The sequence below is a fragment of the Ochlerotatus camptorhynchus genome, unplaced genomic scaffold, assembly GCF_037179485.1.
Source record: "Ochlerotatus camptorhynchus isolate MF236.1 unplaced genomic scaffold, CSIRO-AGI_Acam_v1.1 ptg000177l, whole genome shotgun sequence".
Lineage (NCBI taxonomy): Eukaryota > Metazoa > Arthropoda > Insecta > Diptera > Culicidae > Ochlerotatus > Ochlerotatus camptorhynchus.
Window position 1 is genome coordinate 2,575,621 of NW_027040667.1, and position 24,412 is coordinate 2,600,032.

Here is a 24,412-nt window from a genome sequence, read left to right on the forward strand (position 1 = left end):
AGTCACTACAAAGCGCAAAAAAAAAAAAAAAAAAAAAAAAAAAAAAGTTCGGATTCCCTAACACAGACATCAGATTTCAGGTGTTAAGACTCATTGCCGTGTCACATGGGGAAACTTTGAGCCAGGCTTCCCCTTTTTAATAAGGTAGTTTCTACGCCGATTTTTTTTTCGATTCTAAACCCAATCACCCCGTTTGCAAGCAGGTTGAACGTTACTAAGAACAACCAACAATCCGAGATGGGTTTTAATGTCCTATATGAAGACTGCTTTTCTTTTGTTAAAAATCTTCAATTAATTTTTTCCACAACAAAAGTAAACCGGGGAAATCACTCTATCTCTAACCCCAACCGTCAGATTGGCCTGAAATTTTTTCTGCAAGTAGATGTCATTACCAACTGCCTTCTATAAAAATTTCAGCTTGATAAGTTGTGCCGTTAATTTTTAAAAAATAGTGATAAGTTTATTAAACAAAAAAAGTATAATTATTCCACAACAAACGTAAAACGGGGAAATCACTCTATCTCAAACAACAAACATCAGATTGGCCTGAAATTTTTTCTACAAGTAGAAGTCATTACCATCTGCCTTCAGAGAAAATTTCAACTTGATGAGATGTGCCGTTAATTTAAAAAAAATAGTGATAGGTTTATTACACCAAGAAGTATAATTATTCCACAACAAACGTAAAACGGGGAAATCACTCTATCTCAAACAACAAGCATTAGATTGTCCTGAAATTTTTTCTACAAGTAGAGGTCACTACCAACTGCCTTCTGTGAAAATTTCAGCTTGATGAGTTGTGCCGTTAATTTTTAAAAAATAGTGATAGGTTTATTACACAAAAAAGTATAATTATCCCACAACAAACGTAAAACGGGGAAATCACTCTATCTCAAAAAACAAACATCAGATTGGCCTGAAATTTTTTCTACAAGTAGAAGTCATTACCATCTGCCTTCAGAGAAAATTTCAGCTTGATGAGTTGTGCCGTTAATTTTAAAAAAAATAGTGATCGGTTTATTACACAAAAAAGTATAATTATTCCACAACAAACGTAAAACGGGGAAATCACTCTATCTCAAACAACAAACATCAGATTGGCCTGAAATTTTTTCTACAAGTAGAAGTCATTACCAACTGCCATCTGTGAAAATTTCAGCTTGATGAGTTGTGCTGTTAATTTTTAAAAAATAGTGATAGGTTTATTACACAAAAAAGTATAATTATTCCACAACAAACGTAAAACGAGGAATTCACTCTATCTCAAACAACAAACATCAGATTGGCCTGAAATTTTTTCTACAAGTAGAGGTCACTACCAACTGCCTTCTGTGAAAATTTCAGCTTGATTTGTTGTGCCGTTATTAAAAAAAAAATCGTAATAGATTTATTACACAACAGTTAAACAGGCAAATCGCTCTATCTCTAACCCCAACCTTCAGATTGGCCTGAAATTTTTTCTACAAGTAGAAATTATTGCAAACTCAACCATTATGGAGTAGTCACTACAAAGCGCAAAAAAAAAAAAAAAAAAAAAAAGTTCGGATTCCCTAACACAGACATCAGATTTCAGGTGTTAAGACTCATTGCCGTGTCACATGGGGAAACTTTGAGCCAGGCTTCCCCTTTTTAATAAGGTAGTTTCTACGCCGATTTTTTTTTCGATTCTAAACCCAATCACCCCGTTTGCAAGCAGGTTGAACGTTACTAAGAACAACCAACAATCCGAGATGGGTTTTAATGTCCTATATGAAGACTGCTTTTCTTTTGTTAAAAATCTTCAATTAATTTTTTCCACAACAAAAGTAAACCGGGGAAATCACTCTATCTCTAACCCCAACCGTCAGATTGGCCTGAAATTTTTTCTGCAAGTAGATGTCATTACCAACTGCCTTCTATAAAAATTTCAGCTTGATAAGTTGTGCCGTTAATTTTTAAAAAATAGTGATAGGTTTATTACACAAAAAAGTATAATTATTCCACAACAAACGTAAAACGGGGAAATCACTCTATCTCAAAAAACAAACATCAGATTGGCCTGAAATTTTTTCTACAAGTAGAAGTCATTACCATCTGCCTTCAGAGAAAATTTCAGCTTGATGAGTTGTGCCGTTAATTTAAAAAAAATAGTGATAGGTTTATTACACAAAAAAGTATAATTATTCCACAACAAACGTAAAACGGGGAAATCACTCTATCTCAAAAAACAAACATCAGATTGGCCTGAAATTTTTTCTACAAGTAGAAGTCATTACCAACTGCCTGCTGTGAAAATTTCAGCTTGATGAGTTGTGCCGTTAGTTTTTAAAAAATAGTGATAGGTTTATTACACAAAAAAGTATAATTATTCCACAACAAACGTAAAACGAGGAAATCACTCTATCTCAAACAACAAACATCAGATTGGCCTGAAATTTTTTCTACAAGTAGAAGTCATTACCATCTGCCTTCAGAGAAAATTTCAGCTTGATGAGTTGTGCCGTTAATTTTTAAAAAATAGTGATAGGTTTATTACACAAAAAAGTATAATTATTCCACAACAAACGTAAAACGGGGAAATCACTCTATCTCAAACAACAAACATCAGATTGGCCTGAAATTTTTTCTACAAGTAGAAGTCATTACCAACTGCCTTCTGTGAAAATTTCAGCTTGATGAGTTGTGCCGTTAATTTTTAAGAAATAGTTATAGGTTTATTACACAAAAAAGTATAATTATTCCACAACAAACGTAAAACGGGGAAATCACTCTATCTCAAACAACAAACATCAGATTGGCCTGAAATTTTTTCTACAAGTAGAAGTCATTACCATCTGCCTCCAGAGAAAATTTCAACTTGATGAGATGTGCCGTTAATTTAAAAAAAATAGTGATAGGTTTATTACACAAAAAAGTATAATTATTCCACAACAAACGTAAAACGGGGAAATCACTCTATCTCAAACAACAAACATCAGATTGGCCTGAAATTTTTTCTACAAGTAGAAGTCATTACCAACTGCCTTCTGTGAAAATTTCAGCTTGATGAGTTGTGCCGTTAATTTTTAAGAAATAGTTATAGGTTTATTACACAAAAAAGTATAATTATTCCACAACAAACGTAAAACGGGGAAATCACTCTATCTCAAACAACAAACATCAGATTGGCCTGAAATTTTTTCTACAAGTAGAAGTCATTACCATCTGCCTTCAGAGAAAATTTCAACTTGATGAGATGTGCCGTTAATTTAAAAAAAATAGTGATAGGTTTATTACACCAAGAAGTATAATTATTCCACAACAAACGTAAAACGGGGAAATCACTCTATCTCAAACAACAAACATCAGATTGGCCTGAAATTTTTTCTACAAGTAGAAGTCATTACCAACTGTCTTCTGCGAAAATTTCAACTTGATGAGTTGTGCCGTTAATTTAAAAAAAATAGTGATAGGTGTATTACACTAAAAAGTATAATTATTCCACAATAAACGTTAAACGGGGAAATCACTCTATCTCAAACAACAAGCATTAGATTGTCCTGAAATTTTTTCTACAAGTAGAGGTCACTACCAACTGCCTTCTGTGAAAATTTCAGCTTGATGAGTTGTGCCGTTAATTTTTAAAAATAGTGATAGGTTTATTACACAAAAAAGTATAATTATTCCACAACAAACGTAAAACGGGGAAATCACTCTATCTCAAACAACAAACATCAGATTGGCCTGAAATTTTTTCTACAAGTAGAAGTCATTACCAACTGCCATCTGTGAAAATTTCAGCTTGATGAGTTGTGCTGTTAATTTTTAAAAAATAGTGATAGGTTTATTACACAAAAAAGTATAATTATTCCACAACAAACGTAAAACGAGGAATTCACTCTATCTCAAACAACAAACATCAGATTGGCCTGAAATTTTTTCTACAAGTAGAGGTCACTACCAACTGCCTTCTGTGAAAATTTCAGCTTGATTTGTTGTGCCGTTAATAAAAAACAAAATCGTAATAGATTTATTACACAACATTAAAACAGGCAAATCGCTCTATCTCTAACCCCAACCTTCAGATTGGCCTGAAATTGTTTCTACAAGTAGAAATTATTGCAAACTCAACCATTCTGGAGTAGTCACTACAAAGCGCAAAAAAAAAAAAAAAAAAAAGTTCGGATTCCCTAACACAGACATCAGATTGCAGGTGTTAAGACTCATTGCCGTGTCTCATGGGGAAACTTTGAGCCAGGCTTCCCCTTTTTAATAAGATAGTTTCTACGCCGATTTTTTTTTCGATTCTAAACCCAATCACCCCGTTTGCAAGCAGGTTGAACGTTACTAAGAACAACCAACAATCCGAGATGGTTTTTAATGTCCTATATGAAGACTGCTTTTCTTTTGTTAAAAATCTTCAATTAATTTTTTCCACAACAAAAGTAAACCGGGGAAATCACTCTATCTCTAACCCCAACCGTCAGATTGGCCTGAAATTTTTTCTACAAGTAGATGTCATTACCAACTGCCTTCTCTCAAAATTTCAGCTTGATAAGTTGTGCCGTTAATTTTTAAAAAATAGTGATAAGTTTATTAAACAAAAAAAGTTTAATTATTCCACAACAAACGTAAAACGGGGAAATCACTCTATCTCAAACAACAAACATCAGATTGGCCTGAAATTTTTTCTACAAGTAGAAGTCATTACCATCTGCCTTCAGAGAAAATTTCAGCTTGATGAGTTGTGCCGTTAATTTTTAAAAAATAGTGATAGGTTTATTACACAAAAAAGTATAATTATTCCACAACAAACGTAAAACGGGGAAATCACTCTATCTCAAACAACAAACATCAGATTGGCCTGAAATTTTTTCTACAAGTAGAAGTCATTACCAACTGCCTTCTGTGAAAATTTCAGCTTGATGAGTTGTGCCGTTAATTTTTAAGAAATAGTTATAGGTTTATTACACAAAAAAGTATAATTATTCCACAACAAACGTAAACCGGGGAAATCACTCTATCTCTAACCCCAACCGTCAGATTGGCCTGAAATTTTTTCTACAAGTAGATGTCATTACCAACTGCCTGCTGTGAAAATTTCAGCTTGATGAGTTGTGCCGTTAGTTTTTAAAAAATAGTGATAGGTTTATTACACAAAAAAGTATAATTATTCCACAACAAACGTAAAACGGGGAAATCACTCTATCTCAAACAACAAACATCAGATTGGCCTGAAATTTTTTCTACAAGTAGAAGTCATTACCATCTGCCTTCAGAGAAAATTTCAGCTTGATGAGTTGTGCCGTTAATTTTTAAAAAATAGTGATAGGTTTATTACACAAAAAAGTATAATTATTCCACAACAAACGTAAAACGGGGAAATCACTCTATCTCAAACAACAAACATCAGATTGGCCTGAAATTTTTTCTACAAGTAGAAGTCATTACCAACTGCCTTCTGTGAAAATTTCAGCTTGATGAGTTGTGCCGTTAATTTTTAAGAAATAGTTATAGGTTTATTACACAAAAAAGTATAATTATTCCACAACAAACGTAAACCGGGGAAATCACTCTATCTCTAACCCCAACCGTCAGATTGGCCTGAAATTTTTTCTACAAGTAGATGTCATTACCAACTGCCTTCTATAAAAATTTCAGCTTGATAAGTTGTGCCGTTAATTTTTAAAAAATAGTGATAGGTTTATTACACCAAAAAGTATAATTATTCCACAACAAACGTAAAACGGGGAAATCACTCTATCTCAAACAACAAACATCAGATTGGCCTGAAATTTTTTCTACAAGTAGAAGTCATTACCAACTGCCTTCTGTGAAAATTTCAGCTTGATGAGTTGTGCCGTTAATTTTAAAGAAATAGTGATAGGTTTATTACACAAAAAAGTATAATTATTCCACAACAAACGTAAAACGGGAAAATCACTCTATCTCAAACAACAAACATCAGATTGGCCTGAAATTTTTTCTACAAGTAGAAGTCATTACCAACTGCCTTCTGTGAAAATTTCAGCTTGATGAGTTGTGCCGTTAATTTTTAAGAAAAAGTGATAGGTTTATTACACAAAAAAGTATAATTATTCCACAACAAACGTAAAACGGGGAAATCACTCTATCTCAAACAACAAACATCAGATTGGCCTGAAATTTTTTCTACAAGTAGAAGTCATTACCATCTGCCTTCAGAGAAAATTTCAGCTTGATGAGTTGTGCCGTTAATTTTTAAGAAAAAGTGATAGGTTTATTACACAAAAAAGTATAATTATTCCACAACAAACGTAAAACGGGGAAATCACTCTATCTCAAACAACAAACATCAGATTGGCCTGAAATTTTTTCTACAAGTAGATGTCATTACCAACTGCCTGCTATAAAAATTTCAGCTTGATAAGTTGTGCCGTTAATTTTTAAAAAATAGTGATAGGTTTATTACACCAAAAAGTATAATTATTCCACAACAAACGTAAAACGGGGAAATCACTCTATCTCAAACAACAAACATCAGATTGGCCTGAAATTTTTTCTACAAGTAGAAGTCATTACCAACTGCCTTCTGTGAAAATTTCAGCTTGATGAGTTGTGCCGTTAATTTTTAAGAAAAAGTGATAGGTTTATTACACAAAAAAGTATAATTATTCCACAACAAACGTAAAACGGGGAAATCACTCTATCTCAAACAACAAACATCAGATTGGCCTGAAATTTTTTCTACAAGTAGAAGTCATTACCAACTGCCTTCTGTGAAAATTTCAGCTTGATGAGATGTGCCGTTAATTTAAAAAAAATAGTGATAGGTTTATTACACCAAAAAGTATAATTATTCCACAACAAACGTAAAACGGGGAAATCACTCTATCTCAAACAACAAACATCAGATTGGCCTGAAATTTTTTCTACAAGTAGAAGTCATTACCAACTGCCTTCTGTGAAAATTTCAGCTTGATGAGTTGTGCCGTTAATTTTAAAGAAATAGTGATAGGTTTATTACACAAAAAAGTATAATTATTCCACAACAAACGTAAAACGGGAAAATCACTCTATCTCAAACAACAAACATCAGATTGGCCTGAAATTTTTTCTACAAGTAGAAGTCATTACCAACTGCCTTCTGTGAAAATTTCAGCTTGATGAGTTGTGCCGTTAATTTTTAAGAAATAGTTATAGGTTTATTACACAAAAAAGTATAATTATTCCACAACAAACGTAAACCGGGGAAATCACTCTATCTCTAACCCCAACCGTCAGATTGGCCTGAAATTTTTTCTACAAGTAGATGTCATTACCAACTGCCTTCTATAAAAATTTCAGCTTGATAAGTTGTGCCGTTAATTTTTAAAAAATAGTGATAGGTTTATTACACCAAAAAGTATAATTATTCCACAACAAACGTAAAACGGGGAAATCACTCTATCTCAAACAACAAACATCAGATTGGCCTGAAATTTTTTCTACAAGTAGAAGTCATTACCAACTGCCTTCTGTGAAAATTTCAGCTTGATGAGTTGTGCCGTTAATTTTAAAGAAATAGTGATAGGTTTATTACACAAAAAAGTATAATTATTCCACAACAAACGTAAAACGGGAAAATCACTCTATCTCAAACAACAAACATCAGATTGGCCTGAAATTTTTTCTACAAGTAGAAGTCATTACCAACTGCCTTCTGTGAAAATTTCAGCTTGATGAGTTGTGCCGTTAATTTTTAAGAAAAAGTGATAGGTTTATTACACAAAAAAGTATAATTATTCCACAACAAACGTAAAACGGGGAAATCACTCTATCTCAAACAACAAACATCAGATTGGCCTGAAATTTTTTCTACAAGTAGAAGTCATTACCAACTGCCTTCAGAGAAAATTTCAGCTTGATGAGTTGTGCCGTTAATTTTTAAGAAAAAGTGATAGGTTTATTACACAAAAAAGTATAATTATTCCACAACAAACGTAAAACGGGGAAATCACTCTATCTCAAACAACAAACATCAGATTGGCCTGAAATTTTTTCTACAAGTAGATGTCATTACCAACTGCCTGCTATAAAAATTTCAGCTTGATAAGTTGTGCCGTTAATTTTTAAAAAATAGTGATAGGTTTATTACACCAAAAAGTATAATTATTCCACAACAAACGTAAAACGGGGAAATCACTCTATCTCAAACAACAAACATCAGATTGGCCTGAAATTTTTTCTACAAGTAGAAGTCATTACCAACTGCCTTCTGTGAAAATTTCAGCTTGATGAGTTGTGCCGTTAATTTTTAAGAAAAAGTGATAGGTTTATTACACAAAAAAGTATAATTATTCCACAACAAACGTAAAACGGGGAAATCACTCTATCTCAAACAACAAACATCAGATTGGCCTGAAATTTTTTTTACAAGTAGAGGTCACTACCAACTGCCTTCTGTGAAAATTTCAGCTTGATTTGTTGTGCCGTTAATAAAAAAAAAATCGTAATAGATTTATTACACAACAGTAAAACAGGCAAATCGCTCTATCTCTAACCCCAACCTTCAGATTGGCCTGAAATTTTTTCTACAAGTAGAAATTATTGCAAACTCAACCATTATGGAGTAGTCACTACAAAGCGCAAAAAAAAAAAACAAAAAGTTCGGATTCCCTAACACAGACATCAGATTTCAGGTGCTAAGACTCATTGCCGTGTCTCATGGGGAAACTTTGAACCAGGCTTCCCCTTTTTAATAAGGTAGTTTCTACGCCGATTTTTTTTTCGATTCTAAACCCAATCACCCCGTTTGCAAGCAGGTTGAACGTTACTAAGAACAACCAACAATCCGAGATGGGTTTTAATGTCCTATATGAAGACTGCTTTTCTTTTGTTAAAAATCTTCAATTAATTTTTTCCACAACAAAAGTAAACCGGGGAAATCACTCTATCTCTAACCCCAACCGTCAGATTGGCCTGAAATTTTTTCTACAAGTAGATGTCATTACCAACTGCCTTCTATAAAAATTTCAGCTTGATAAGTTGTGCCGTTAATTTAAAAAAATAGTGATAAGTTTATTAAACAAAAAAAGTATAATTATTCCACAACAAACGTAAAACGGGGAAATCACTCTATCTCAAACAACAAACATCAGATTGGCCTGAAATTTTTTCTACAAGTAGAAGTCATTACCATCTGCCTTCAGAGAAAATTTCAGCTTGATGAGTTGCGCCGTTAATTTAAAAAAATAGTGATCGGTTTATTACAAAAAAAAGTATAATTATTCCACAACAAACGTAAAACGGGGAAATCACTCTATCTCAAACAACAAACATCAGATTGGCCTGAAATTTTTTCTACAAGTAGAAGTCATTACCAACTGCCTTCTGTGAAAATTTCAGCTTGATGAGATGTGCCGTTAATTTAAAAAAATAGTGATAGGTTTATTACACCAAAAAGTATAATTATTCCACAACAAACGTAAAACGGGGAAATCACTCTATCTCAAACAACAAACATCAGATTGGCCTGAAATTTTTTCTACAAGTAGAAGTCATTACCATCTGCCTTCAGAGAAAATTTCAACTTGATGAGATGTGCCGTTAATTTAAAAAAAATAGTGATAGGTTTATTACACCAAGAAGTATAATTATTCCACAACAAACGTAAAACGGGGAAATCACTCTATCTCAAACAACAAGCATTAGATTGTCCTGAAATTTTTTCTACAAGTAGAGGTCACTACCAACTGCCTTCTGTGAAAATTTCAGCTTGATGAGTTGTGCCGTTAATTTTTAAAAAATAGTGATAGGTTTATTACACAAAAAAGTATAATTATTCCACAACAAACGTAAAACGGGGAAATCACTCTATCTCAAAAAACAAACATCAGATTGGCCTGAAATTTTTTCTACAAGTAGAAGTCATTACCATCTGCCTTCAGAGAAAATTTCAGCTTGATGAGTTGTGCCGTTAATTTAAAAAAAATAGTGATCGGTTTATTACACAAAAAAGTATAATTATTCCACAACAAACGTAAAACGGGGAAATCACTCTATCTCAAACAACAAACATCAGATTGGCCTGAAATTTTTTCTACAAGTAGAAGTCATTACCAACTGCCTTCTGTGAAAATTTCAGCTTGATGAGATGTGCCGTTAATTTAAAAAAAATAGTGATAGGTTTATTACACCAAAAAGTATAATTATTCCACAACAAACGTAAAACGGGGAAATCACTCTATCTCAAACAACAAACATCAGATTGGCCTGAATTTTTTTCTACAAGTAGAAGTCATTACCAACTGTCTTCTGCGAAAATTTCAGCTTGATGAGTTGTGCCGTTAATTTAAAAAAAATAGTGATAGGTGTATTACACTAAAAAGTATAATTATTCCACAATAAACGTTAAACGGGGAAATCACTCTATCTCAAACAACAAGCATTAGATTGCCCTGAAATTTTTTCTACAAGTAGAGGTCACTACCAACTGCCTTCTGTGAAAATTTCAGCCTGATGAGTTGTGCCGTTAATTTAAAAAAAATAGTGATAGGTTTATTACACAAAAAAGTATAATTATTCCACAACAAACGTAAAACGGGGAAATCACTCTATCTCAAACAACAAACATCAGATTGGCCTGAAATTTTTTCTACAAGTAGAAGTCATTACCATCTGCCTTCAGAGAAAATTTCAGCTTGATGAGTTGTGCCGTTAATTTAAAAAAAATAGTGATAGGTTTATTACACAAAAAAGTATAATTATTCCACAACAAACGTAAAACGGGGAAATCACTCTATCTCAAACAACAAACATCAGATTGGCCTGAAATTTTTTCTACAAGTAGAAGTCATTACCATCTGCCTTCAGAGAAAATTTCAGCTTGATGAGTTGTGCCGTTAGTTTAAAAAAAAATAGTGATAGGTTTATTACACAAAAAAGTATAATTATTCCACAACAAACGTAAAACGGGGAAATCACTCTATCTCAAACAACAAACATCAGATTGGCCTGAAATTTTTTCTACAAGTAGAAGTCATTACCATCTGCCTTCAGAGAAAATTTCAGCTTGATGAGTTGTGCCGTTAATTTTTAAAAAATAGTGATAGGTTTATTACACAAAAAAGTATAATTATTCCACAACAAACGTAAAACGGGGAAACCACTCTATCTCAAACAACAAACATCAGATTGGCCTGAAATTTTTTCTACAAGTAGAAGTCATTACCAACTGCCTTCTGTGAAAATTTCAGCTTGATGAGTTGTGCCGTTAATTTTTTAAAAATAGTGATAGGTTTATTACACAAAAAAGTATAATTATTCCACAACAAACGTAAAACGGGGAAATCACTCTATCTCAAACAACAAACATCAGATTGGCCTGAAATTTTTTCTACAAGTAGAAGTCATTACCATCTGCCTTCAGAGAAAATTTCAGCTTGATGAGTTGTGCCGTTAATTTAAAAAAAAATAGTGATCGGTTTATTACACAAAAAAGTATAATTATTCCACAACAAACGTAAACCGGGGAAATCACTCTATCTCTAACCCCAACCGTCAGATTGGCCTGAAATTTTTTCTACAAGTAGATGTCATTACCAACTGCCTTCTATAAAAATTTCAGCTTGATAAGTTGTGCCGTTAATTTTTAAAAAATAGTGATAGGTTTATTACACCAAAAAGTATAATTATTCCACAACAAACGTAAAACGGGGAAATCACTCTATCTCAAACAACAAACATCAGATTGGCCTGAAATTTTTTCTACAAGTAGAAGTCATTACCATCTGCCTTCAGAGAAAATTTCAGCTTGATGAGTTGTGCCGTTAATTTAAAAAAAAATAGTGATCGGTTTATTACACAAAAAAGTATAATTATTCCACAACAAACGTAAACCGGGGAAATCACTCTATCTCTAACCCCAAACGTCAGATTGGCCTGAAATTTTTTCTACAAGTAGATGTCATTACCAACTGCCTTCTATAAAAATTTCAGCTTGATAAAATGTGCCGTTAATTTTTAAAAAATAGTGATAGGTTTATTACACCAAAAAGTATAATTATTCCACAACAAACGTAAAACGGGGAAATCACTCTATCTCAAACAACAAACATCAGATTGGCCTGAAATTTTTTCTACAAGTAGAAGTCATTACCAACTGCCTTCTGTGAAAATTTCAGCTTGATGAGTTGTGCCGTTAATTTTAAAGAAATAGTGATAGGTTTATTACACAAAAAAGTATAATTATTCCACAACAAACGTAAAACGGGAAAATCACTCTATCTCAAACAACAAACATCAGATTGGCCTGAAATTTTTTCTACAAGTAGAAGTCATTACCATCTGCCTTCTGTGAAAATTTCAGCTTGATGAGTTGTGCCGTTAATTTTTAAGAAAAAGTGATAGGTTTATTACACCAAAAAGTATAATTATTCCACAACAAACGTAAAACGGGGAAATCACTCTATCTCAAACAACAAACATCAGATTGGCCTGAAATTTTTTCTACAAGTAGAAGTCATTACCATCTGCCTTCAGAGAAAATTTCAGCTTGATGAGTTGTGCCGTTAATTTTAAAAAAAATAGTGATCGGTTTATTACACAAAAAAGTATAATTATTCCACAACAAACGTAAACCGGGGAAATCACTCTATCTCTAACCCCAACCGTCAGATTGGCCTGAAATTTTTTCTACAAGTAGATGTCATTACCAACTGCCTTCTATAAAAATTTCAGCTTGATAAGTTGTGCCGTTAATTTTTAAAAAATAGTGATAGGTTTATTACACCAAAAAGTATAATTATTCCACAACAAACGTAAAACGGGGAAATCACTCTATCTCAAACAACAAACATCAGATTGGCCTGAAATTTTTTCTACAAGTAGAAGTCATTACCATCTGCCTTCAGAGAAAATTTCAGCTTGATGAGTTGTGCCGTTAATTTTTAAAAAAATAGTGATCGGTTTATTACACAAAAAAGTATAATTATTCCACAACAAACGTAAACCGGGGAAATCACTCTATCTCTAACCCCAAACGTTAGATTGGCCTGAAATTTTTTCTACAAGTAGATGTCATTACCATCTGCCTTCTATAAAAATTTCAGCTTGATAAAATGTGCCGTTAATTTTTAAAAAATAGTGATAGGTTTATTACACCAAAAAGTATAATTATTCCACAACAAACGTAAAACGGGGAAATCACTCTATCTCAAACAACAAACATCAGATTGGCCTGAAATTTTTTCTACAAGTAGAAGTCATTACCAACTGCCTTCTGTGAAAATTTCAGCTTGATGAGTTGTGCCGTTAATTTTAAAGAAATAGTGATAGGTTTATTACACAAAAAAGTATAATTATTCCACAACAAACGTAAAACGGGAAAATCACTCTATCTCAAACAACAAACATCAGATTGGCCTGAAATTTTTTCTACAAGTAGAAGTCATTACCATCTGCCTTCTGTGAAAATTTCAGCTTGATGAGTTGTGCCGTTAATTTTTAAGAAAAAGTGATAGGTTTATTACACCAAAAAGTATAATTATTCCACAACAAACGTAAAACGGGGAAATCACTCTATCTCAAACAACAAACATCAGATTGGCCTGAAATTTTTTCTACAAGTAGAAGTCATTACCATCTGCCTTCAGAGAAAATTTCAGCTTGATGAGTTGTGCCGTTAATTTAAAAAAAATAGTGATAGGTTTATTACACAAAAAAGTATAATTATTCCACAACAAACGTAAAACGGGGAAATCACTCTATCTCAAACAACAAACATCAGATTGGCCTGAAATTTTTTCTACAAGTAGAAGTCATTACCATCTGTCTTCAGAGAAAATTTCAGCTTGATGAGTTGTGCCGTTAATTTAAAAAAAAATAGTGATCGGTTTATTACACAAAAAAGTATAATTATTCCACAACAAACGTAAACCGGGGAAATCACTCTATCTCTAACCCCAACCGTCAGATTGGCCTGAAATTTTTTCTACAAGTAGATGTCATTACCAACTGCCTTCTATAAAAATTTCAGCTTGATAAGTTGTGCCGTTAATTTTTAAAAAATAGTGATAGGTTTATTACACCAAAAAATATAATTATTCCACAACAAACGTAAAACGGGGAAATCACTCTATCTCAAACAACAAACATCAGATTGGCCTGAAATTTTTTCTACAAGTAGAAGTCATTACCAACTGCCTTCTGTGAAAATTTCAGCTTGATGAGTTGTGCCGTTAATTTTAAAGAAATAGTGATAGGTTTATTACACAAAAAAGTATAATTATTCCACAACAAACGTAAAACGGGGAAATCACTCTATCTCAAACAACAAACATCAGATTGGCCTGAAATTTTTTCTACAAGTAGAAGTCATTACCATCTGCCTTCAGAGAAAATTTCAGCTTGATGAGTTGTGCCGTTAGTTTAAAAAAAAATAGTGATAGGTTTATTACACAAAAAAGTATAATTATTCCACAACAAACGTAAAACGGGGAAATCACTCTATCTCAAACAACAAACATCAGATTGGCCTGAAATTTTTTCTACAAGTAGAAGTCATTACCATCTGCCTTCAGAGAAAATTTCAGCTTGATGAGTTGTGCCGTTAATTTTTAAAAAATAGTGATAGGTTTATTACACAAAAAAGTATAATTATTCCACAACAAACGTAAAACGGGGAAACCACTCTATCTCAAACAACAAACATCAGATTGGCCTGAAATTTTTTCTACAAGTAGAAGTCATTACCAACTGCCTTCTGTGAAAATTTCAGCTTGATGAGTTGTGCCGTTAATTTTTTAAAAATAGTGATAGGTTTATTACACAAAAAAGTATAATTATTCCACAACAAACGTAAAACGGGGAAATCACTCTATCTCAAACAACAAACATCAGATTGGCCTGAAATTTTTTCTACAAGTAGAAGTCATTACCATCTGCCTTCAGAGAAAATTTCAGCTTGATGAGTTGTGCCGTTAATTTAAAAAAAAATAGTGATCGGTTTATTACACAAAAAAGTATAATTATTCCACAACAAACGTAAACCGGGGAAATCACTCTATCTCTAACCCCAACCGTCAGATTGGCCTGAAATTTTTTCTACAAGTAGATGTCATTACCAACTGCCTTCTATAAAAATTTCAGCTTGATAAGTTGTGCCGTTAATTTTTAAAAAATAGTGATAGGTTTATTACACCAAAAAGTATAATTATTCCACAACAAACGTAAAACGGGGAAATCACTCTATCTCAAACAACAAACATCAGATTGGCCTGAAATTTTTTCTACAAGTAGAAGTCATTACCATCTGCCTTCAGAGAAAATTTCAGCTTGATGAGTTGTGCCGTTAATTTAAAAAAAAATAGTGATCGGTTTATTACACAAAAAAGTATAATTATTCCACAACAAACGTAAACCGGGGAAATCACTCTATCTCTAACCCCAAACGTCAGATTGGCCTGAAATTTTTTCTACAAGTAGATGTCATTACCAACTGCCTTCTATAAAAATTTCAGCTTGATAAAATGTGCCGTTAATTTTTAAAAAATAGTGATAGGTTTATTACACCAAAAAGTATAATTATTCCACAACAAACGTAAAACGGGGAAATCACTCTATCTCAAACAACAAACATCAGATTGGCCTGAAATTTTTTCTACAAGTAGAAGTCATTACCAACTGCCTTCTGTGAAAATTTCAGCTTGATGAGTTGTGCCGTTAATTTTAAAGAAATAGTGATAGGTTTATTACACAAAAAAGTATAATTATTCCACAACAAACGTAAAACGGGAAAATCACTCTATCTCAAACAACAAACATCAGATTGGCCTGAAATTTTTTCTACAAGTAGAAGTCATTACCATCTGCCTTCTGTGAAAATTTCAGCTTGATGAGTTGTGCCGTTAATTTTTAAGAAAAAGTGATAGGTTTATTACACCAAAAAGTATAATTATTCCACAACAAACGTAAAACGGGGAAATCACTCTATCTCAAACAACAAACATCAGATTGGCCTGAAATTTTTTCTACAAGTAGAAGTCATTACCATCTGCCTTCAGAGAAAATTTCAGCTTGATGAGTTGTGCCGTTAATTTTAAAAAAAATAGTGATCGGTTTATTACACAAAAAAGTATAATTATTCCACAACAAACGTAAACCGGGGAAATCACTCTATCTCTAACCCCAACCGTCAGATTGGCCTGAAATTTTTTCTACAAGTAGATGTCATTACCAACTGCCTTCTATAAAAATTTCAGCTTGATAAGTTGTGCCGTTAATTTTTAAAAAATAGTGATAGGTTTATTACACCAAAAAGTATAATTATTCCACAACAAACGTAAAACGGGGAAATCACTCTATCTCAAACAACAAACATCAGATTGGCCTGAAATTTTTTCTACAAGTAGAAGTCATTACCATCTGCCTTCAGAGAAAATTTCAGCTTGATGAGTTGTGCCGTTAATTTTTAAAAAAATAGTGATCGGTTTATTACACAAAAAAGTATAATTATTCCACAACAAACGTAAACCGGGGAAATCACTCTATCTCTAACCCCAAACGTTAGATTGGCCTGAAATTTTTTCTACAAGTAGATGTCATTACCAACTGCCTTCTATAAAAATTTCAGCTTGATAAAATGTGCCGTTAATTTTTAAAAAATAGTGATAGGTTTATTACACCAAAAAGTATAATTATTCCACAACAAACGTAAAACGGGGAAATCACTCTATCTCAAACAACAAACATCAGATTGGCCTGAAATTTTTTCTACAAGTAGAAGTCATTACCAACTGCCTTCTGTGAAAATTTCAGCTTGATGAGTTGTGCCGTTAATTTTAAAGAAATAGTGATAGGTTTATTACACAAAAAAGTATAATTATTCCACAACAAACGTAAAACGGGAAAATCACTCTATCTCAAACAACAAACATCAGATTGGCCTGAAATTTTTTCTACAAGTAGAAGTCATTACCATCTGCCTTCTGTGAAAATTTCAGCTTGATGAGTTGTGCCGTTAATTTTTAAGAAAAAGTGATAGGTTTATTACACCAAAAAGTATAATTATTCCACAACAAACGTAAAACGGGGAAATCACTCTATCTCAAACAACAAACATCAGATTGGCCTGAAATTTTTTCTACAAGTAGAAGTCATTACCATCTGCCTTCAGAGAAAATTTCAGCTTGATGAGTTGTGCCGTTAATTTAAAAAAAATAGTGATAGGTTTATTACACAAAAAAGTATAATTATTCCACAACAAACGTAAAACGGGGAAATCACTCTATCTCAAACAACAAACATCAGATTGGCCTGAAATTTTTTCTACAAGTAGAAGTCATTACCATCTGTCTTCAGAGAAAATTTCAGCTTGATGAGTTGTGCCGTTAATTTAAAAAAAAATAGTGATCGGTTTATTACACAAAAAAGTATAATTATTCCACAACAAACGTAAACCGGGGAAATCACTCTATCTCTAACCCCAACCGTCAGATTGGCCTGAAATTTTTTCTACAAGTAGATGTCATTACCAACTGCCTTCTATAAAAATTTCAGCTTGATAAGTTGTGCCGTTAATTTTTAAAAAATAGTGATAGGTTTATTACACCAAAAAATATAATTATTCCACAACAAACGTAAAACGGGGAAATCACTCTATCTCAAACAACAAACATCAGATTGGCCTGAAATTTTTTCTACAAGTAGAAGTCATTACCAACTGCCTTCTGTGAAAATTTCAGCTTGATGAGTTGTGCCGTTAATTTTAAAGAAATAGTGATAGGTTTATTACACAAAAAAGTATAATTATTCCACAACAAACGTAAAACGGGAAAATCACTCTATCTCAAACAACAAACATCAGATTGGCCTGAATTTTTTTCTACAAGTAGAAGTCATTACCAACTGCCTTCTGTGAAAATTTCAGCTTGATGAGTTGTGCCGTTAATTTTTAAGAAAAAGTGATAGGTTTATTACACAAAAAAGTATAATTATTCCACAACAAACGTAAAACGGGAAAATCACTCTTTCTCAAACAACAAACATCAGATTGGCCTGAATTTTTTTCTACAAGTAGAAGTCATTACCAACTGCCTTCTGTGAAAATTTCAGCTTGATGAGTTGTGCCGTTAATTTTAAAGAAATAGTGATAGGTTTATTACACAAAAAAGTATAATTATTCCACAACAAACGTAAAACGGGAAAATCACTCTATCTCAAACAACAAACATCAGATTGGCCTGAAATTTTTTCTACAAGTAGAAGTCATTACCATCTGCCTTCTGTGAAAATTTCAGCTTGATGAGTTGTGCCGTTAATTTTTAAGAAAAAGTGATAGGTTTATTACACCAAAAAGTATAATTATTCCACAACAAACGTAAAACGGGGAAATCACTCTATCTCAAACAACAAACATCAGATTGGCCTGAAATTTTTTCTACAAGTAGAAGTCATTACCAACTGCCTTCTGTGAAAATTTCAGCTTGATGAGTTGTGCCGTTAATTTTTAAGAAAAAGTGATAGGTTTATTACACAAAAAAGTATAATTATTCCACAACAAACGTAAAACGGGAAAATCACTCTTTCTCAAACAACAAACATCAGATTGGCCTGAAATTTTTTCTACAAGTAGAAGTCATTACCAACTGCCTTCTGTGAAAATTTCAGCTTGATGAGTTGTGCCGTTAATTTTAAAGAAATAGTGATAGGTTTATTACACAAAAAAGTATAATTATTCCACAACAAACGTAATACGGGAAAATCACTCTATCTCAAACAACAAACATCAGATTGGCCTGAAATTTTTTCTACAAGTAGAAGTCATTACCATCTGCCTTCTGTGAAAATTTCAGCTTGATGAGTTGTGCCGTTAATTTTTAAGAAAAAGTGATAGGTTTATTACACCAAAAAGTATAATTATTCCACAACAAACGTAAAACGGGGAAATCACTCTATCTCAAACAACAAACATCAGATTGGCCTGAAATTTTTTCTACAAGTAGAAGTCATTACCATCTGCCTTCAGAGAAAATTTCAGCTTGATGAGTTGTGCCGTTAATTTAAAAAAAAATAGTGATAGGTTTATTACACAAAAAAGTATAATTATTCCACAACAAACGTAAAACGGGGAAATCACTCTATCTCAAACAACAAACATCAGATTGGCCTGAAATTTTTTCTACAAGTAGAAGTCATTACCATCTGCCTTCAGAGAAAATTTCAGCTTGATGAGTTGTGCCGTTAATTTAAAAAAAATAGTGATAGGTTTATTACACAAAAAAGTATAATTATTCCACAACAAACGTAAAACGGGGAAATCACTCTATCTCAAACAACAAACATCAGATTGGCCTGAAATTTTTTCTACAAGTAGAAGTCATTACCATCTGTCTTCAGAGAAAATTTCAGCTTGATGAGTTGTGCCGTTAATTTAAAAAAAAATAGTGATCGGTTTATTACACAAAAAAGTATAATTATTCCACAACAAACGTAAAACGGGGAAATCACTCTATCTCAAACAACAAACATCAGATTGGCCTGAAATTTTTTCTACAAGTAGAAGTCATTACCATCTGCCTTCAGAGAAAATTTCAGCTTGATGAGTTGTGCCGTTAATTTTTAAAAAATAGTGATAGGTTTATTACACAAAAAAGTATAATTATTCCACAACAAACGTAAAACGGGGAAACCACTCTATCTCAAACAACAAACATCAGATTGGCCTGAAATTTTTTCTACAAGTAGAAGTCATTACCATCTGCCTTCAGAGAAAATTTCAGCTTGATGAGTTGTGCCGTTAGTTTAAAAAAAAATAGTGATAGGTTTATTACACAAAAAAGTATAATTATTCCACAACAAACGTAAAACGGGGAAATCACTCTATCTCAAACAACAAACATCAGATTGGCCTGAAATTTTTTCTACAAGTAGAAGTCATTACCATCTGCCTTCAGAGAAAATTTCAGCTTGATGAGTTGTGCCGTTAATTTTTAAAAAATAGTGATAGGTTTATTACACAAAAAAGTATAATTATTCCACAACAAACGTAAAACGGGGAAATCACTCTATCTCAAACAACAAACATCAGATTGGCCTGAAATTTTTTCTACAAGTAGAAGTCATTACCATCTGTCTTCAGAGAAAATTTCAGCTTGATGAGTTGTGCCGTTAATTTTTAAAAAATAGTGATAGGTGTATTACACTAAAAAGTATAATTATTCCACAATAAACGTTAAACGGGGAAATCACTCTATCTCAAACAACAAGCATTAGATTGTCCTGAAATTTTTTCTACAAGTAGAGGTCACTACCAACTGCCTTCTGTGAAAATTTCAGCTTGATGAGTTGTGCCGTTAATTTTTAAAAAATAGTGATAGGTTTATTACACAAAAAAGTATAATTATTCCACAACAAACGTAAAACGGGGAAATCACTCTATCTCAAACAACAAACATCAGATTGGCCTGAAATTTTTTCTACAAGTAGAAGTCATTACCATCTGCCTTCAGAGAAAATTTCAGCTTGATGAGTTGTGCCGTTAGTTTAAAAAAAAATAGTGATAGGTTTATTACACAAAAAAGTATAATTATTCCACAACAAACGTAAAACGGGGAAATCACTCTATCTCAAACAACAAACATCAGATTGGCCTGAAATTTTTTCTACAAGTAGAAGTCATTACCATCTGCCTTCAGAGAAAATTTCAGCTTGATGAGTTGTGCCGTTAATTTTTAAAAAATAGTGATAGGTTTATTACACAAAAAAGTATAATTATTCCACAACAAACGTAAAACGGGGAAACCACTCTATCTCAAACAACAAACATCAGATTGGCCTGAAATTTTTTCTACAAGTAGAAGTCATTACCAACTGCCTTCTGTGAAAATTTCAGCTTGATGAGTTGTGCTGTTAATTTTTTAAAAATAGTGATAGGTTTATTACACAAAAAAGTATAATTATTCCACAACAAACGTAAAACGGGGAAATCACTCTATCTCAAACAACAAACATCAGATTGGCCTGAAATTTTTTCTACAAGTAGAAGTCATTACCATCTGCCTTCAGAGAAAATTTCAGCTTGATGAGTTGTGCCGTTAATTTTAAAAAAAAATAGTGATCGGTTTATTACACAAAAAAGTATAATTATTCCACAACAAACGTAAACCGGGGAAATCACTCTATCTCTAACCCCAACCGTCAGATTGGCCTGAAATTTTTTCTACAAGTAGATGTCATTACCAACTGCCTTCTATAAAAATTTCAGCTTGATAAGTTGTGCCGTTAATTTTTAAAAAATAGTGATAGGTTTATTACACCAAAAAGTATAATTATTCCACAACAAACGTAAAACGGGGAAATCACTCTATCTCAAACAACAAACATCAGATTGGCCTGAAATTTTTTCTACAAGTAGAAGTCATTACCATCTGCCTTCAGAGAAAATTTCAGCTTGATGAGTTGTGCCGTTAATTTAAAAAAAAATAGTGATAGGTTTATTACACAAAAAAGTATAATTATTCCACAACAAACGTAAAACGGGGAAATCACTCTATCTCAAACAACAAACATCAGATTGGCCTGAAATTTTTTCTACAAGTAGAAGTCATTACCATCTGCCTTCAGAGAAAATTTCAGCTTGATGAGTTGTGCCGTTAATTTTTAAAAAAATAGTGATCGGTTTATTACACAAAAAAGTATAATTATTCCACAACAAACGTAAACCGGGGAAATCACTCTATCTCTAACCCCAAACGTCAGATTGGCCTGAAATTTTTTCTACAAGTAGATGTCATTACCAACTGCCTTCTATAAAAATTTCAGCTTGATAAAATGTGCCGTTAATTTTTAAAAAATAGTGATAGGTTTATTACACCAAAAAGTATAATTATTCCACAACAAACGTAAAACGGGGAAATCACTCTATCTCAAACAACAAACATCAGATTGGCCTGAAATTTTTTCTACAAGTAGAAGTCATTACCAACTGCCTTCTGTGAAAATTTCAGCTTGATGAGTTGTGCCGTTAATTTTAAAGAAATAGTGATAGGTTTATTACACAAAAAAGTATAATTATTCCACAACAAACGTAAAACGGGAAAATCACTCTATCTCAAACAACAAACATCAGATTGGCCTGAAATTTTTTCTACAAGTAGAAGTCATTACCATCTGCCTTCTGTGAAAATTTCAGCTTGATGAGTTGTGCCGTTAATTTTTAAGAAAAAGTGATAGGTTTATTACACCAAAAAGTATAATTATTCCACAACAAACGTAAAACGGGGAAATCACTCTATCTCAAACAACAAACATCAGATTGGCCTGAAATTTTTTCTACAAGTAGAAGTCATTACCATCTGCCTTCAGAGAAAATTTCAGCTTGATGAGTTGTGCCGTTAATTTAAAAAAAATAGTGATAGGTTTATTACACAAAAAAGTATAATTATTCCACAACAAACGTAAAACGGGGAAATCACTCTATCTCAAACAACAAACATCAGATTGGCCTGAAATTTTTTCTACAAGTAGAAGTCATTACCATCTGTCTTCAGAGAAAATTTCAGCTTGATGAGTTGTGCCGTTAATTTAAAAAAAAATAGTGATCGGTTTATTACACAAAAAAGTATAATTATTCCACAACAAACGTAAACCGGGGAAATCACTCTATCTCTAACCCCAACCGTCAGATTGGCCTGAAATTTTTTCTACAAGTAGATGTCATTACCAACTGCCTTCTATAAAAATTTCAGCTTGATAAGTTGTGCCGTTAATTTTTAAAAAATAGTGATAGGTTTATTACACAAAAAAGTATAATTATTCCACAACAAACGTAAAACGGGGAAATCACTCTATCTCAAACAACAAACATCAGATTGGCCTGAAATTTTTTCTACAAGTAGAAGTCATTACCATCTGCCTTCAGAGAAAATTTCAGCTTGATGAGTTGCGCCGTTAATTTAAAAAAAATAGTGATAGGTTTATTACAAAAAAAAGTATAATTATTCCACAACAAACGTAAAACGGGGAAATCACTCTATCTCAAACAACAAACATCAGATTGGCCTGAAATTTTTTCTACAAGTAGAAGTCATTACCAACTGCCTTCTGTGAAAATTTCAGCTTGATGAGATGTGCCGTTAATTTAAAAAAAATAGTGATAGGTTTATTACAGCAAAAAGTATAATTATTCCACAACAAACGTTAAACGGGGAAATCACTCTATCTCAAACAACAAACATCAGATTGGCCTGAAATTTTTTCTACAAGTAGAAGTCATTACCAACTGTCTTCTGCGAAAATTTCAGCTTGATGAGTTGTGCCGTTAATTAAAAAAAAATAGTGATAGGTGTATTACACTAAAAAGTATAATTATTCCACAATAAACGTTAAACGGGGAAATCACTCTATCTCAAACAACAAGCATTAGATTGTCCTGAAATTTTTTCTACAAGTAGAGGTCACTACCAACTGCCTTCTGTGAAAATTTCAGCTTGATGAGTTGTGCCGTTAATTTTTAAAAAATAGTGATAGGTTTATTACACAAAAAAGTATAATTATTCCACAACAAACGTAAAACGGGGAAATCACTCTATCTCAAACAACAAACATCAGATTGGCCTGAAATTTTTTCTACAAGTAGAAGTCATTACCATCTGCCTTCAGAGAAAATTTCAGCTTGATGAGTTGTGCCGTTAATTTTAAAAAAAATAGTGATCGGTTTATTACACAAAAAAGTATAATTATTCCACAACAAACGTAAAACGAGGAATTCACTCTATCTCAAACAACAAACATCAGATTGGCCTGAAATTTTTTCTACAAGTAGAGGTCACTACCAACTGCCTTCTGTGAAAATTTCAGCTTGATTTGTTGTGCCGTTAATAAAAAAAAAAATCGTAATAGATTTATTACACAACAGTAAAACAGGCAAATCGCTCTATCTCTAACCCCAACCTTCAGATTGGCCTGAAATTGTTTCTACAAGTAGAAATTATTGCAAACTCAACCATTATGGAGTAGTCACTACAAAGCGCAAAAAAAAAAAAAAAAAAAAAAAAAAAAAAAAAAAAAAAAAAAAAAAAAAAAAAAAAAAAAAAAAAGTTCGGATTCCCTAACACAGACATCAGATTGCAGGTGTTAAGACTCATTGCCGTGTCTCATGGGGAAGCTTTGAGCCAGGCTTCCCCTTTTTAATAAGGTAGTTTCTACGCCGATTTTTTTTTTCGATTCTAAACCCAATCACCCCGTTTGCAAGCAGGTTGAACGTTACTAAGAACAACCTACAATCCGAGATGGTTTTTAATGTCCTATATGAAGATTGCTTTTCTTTTGTTAAAAATCTTCAATTAATTTTTTCCACAACAAAAGTAAACCGGGGAAATCACTCTATCTCTAACCCCAACCGTCAGATTGGCCTGAAATTTTTTCTACAAGTAGATGTCATTACCAACTGCCTTCTATAAAAATTTCAGCTTGATAAGTTGTGCCGTTAATTTTT

At 32.6% G+C, this 24,412-nt stretch overlaps 1 long non-coding RNA gene across 2 annotated transcripts in view; it reads left to right on the forward strand.

Annotated features, from left to right (window-relative positions):
• Nucleotides 1-24,017, forward strand: part of LOC135701812 (uncharacterized) — a 165,620-nt gene extending 141,603 nt beyond the window's left edge. The window contains exon 2 of one of the 2 annotated variants that reach the window (XR_010517666.1): nucleotides 23,935-24,017. This is a non-coding gene — a long non-coding RNA (uncharacterized LOC135701812). The remainder of the gene's footprint in view (nucleotides 1-23,934) is intronic. The other variant, XR_010517667.1, reaches the window with a different exon arrangement.
• Nucleotides 24,018-24,412: the final 395 nt, after the last annotated feature.